Consider the following 640-nt stretch of genomic DNA (forward strand, 5'->3'; position numbering starts at 1 on the left):
TGGTATCCCATAGTTTTGTTATGATCCATTTTTAATGTTTATATAAGTGTACATTACATTGGTTTTCTTTCTTTTTTTCTTTCTTTCTTTCTTTCTTTCTTTTTTTTTTTTTTGAGACGAAGTCTTGCTCTGTTGCCCAGGCTGGACTCCAGCGGCTCAATCTCAACTCACTGCAACCTCCATCTCCCAGGTTCCAGTAATTCTCCTGCCTCAGCCTCCCAAGTAGCTGGGACTGCAGGCACGTGCCACCACACCCGGCTAATTTCTTGTATTTTTAGTAGAGACCGAGTTTCACTACGTTGGCCAGGCTGGTTTCAAACTTCTCATGTCAATTAATCCACCTGCCTCGGCCTCCCAAAGTGCTGCAATCACGCCCAGCCTACATTGATTTTCAAGTGCTGACCCAGCCTTGTATTACTGAGATAAACTTCATTTGGTTGTGATGTGTTATCTTCTTATATATTGCTAAATTTGATTTGCTAAGATTTTGCTGAAGAGTTTTTGCACTTATGTTCATGAAGGTAATTGATCTGTAGCTTACTTTTCTCATGATGTCTTTGTCTAGTTTTGTTCTTTTTTTTTTTTTTTGAAAAGGAGCTTTGCTCCCGTTTCCCAGGCTGGAGTGCAGTGGCAGGATCTC

The sequence above is a fragment of the Colobus angolensis genome, unplaced genomic scaffold (genome assembly GCF_000951035.1).
Source record: "Colobus angolensis palliatus isolate OR3802 unplaced genomic scaffold, Cang.pa_1.0 Scaffold399, whole genome shotgun sequence".
In the NCBI taxonomy this organism is placed as follows: domain Eukaryota; kingdom Metazoa; phylum Chordata; class Mammalia; order Primates; family Cercopithecidae; genus Colobus; species Colobus angolensis.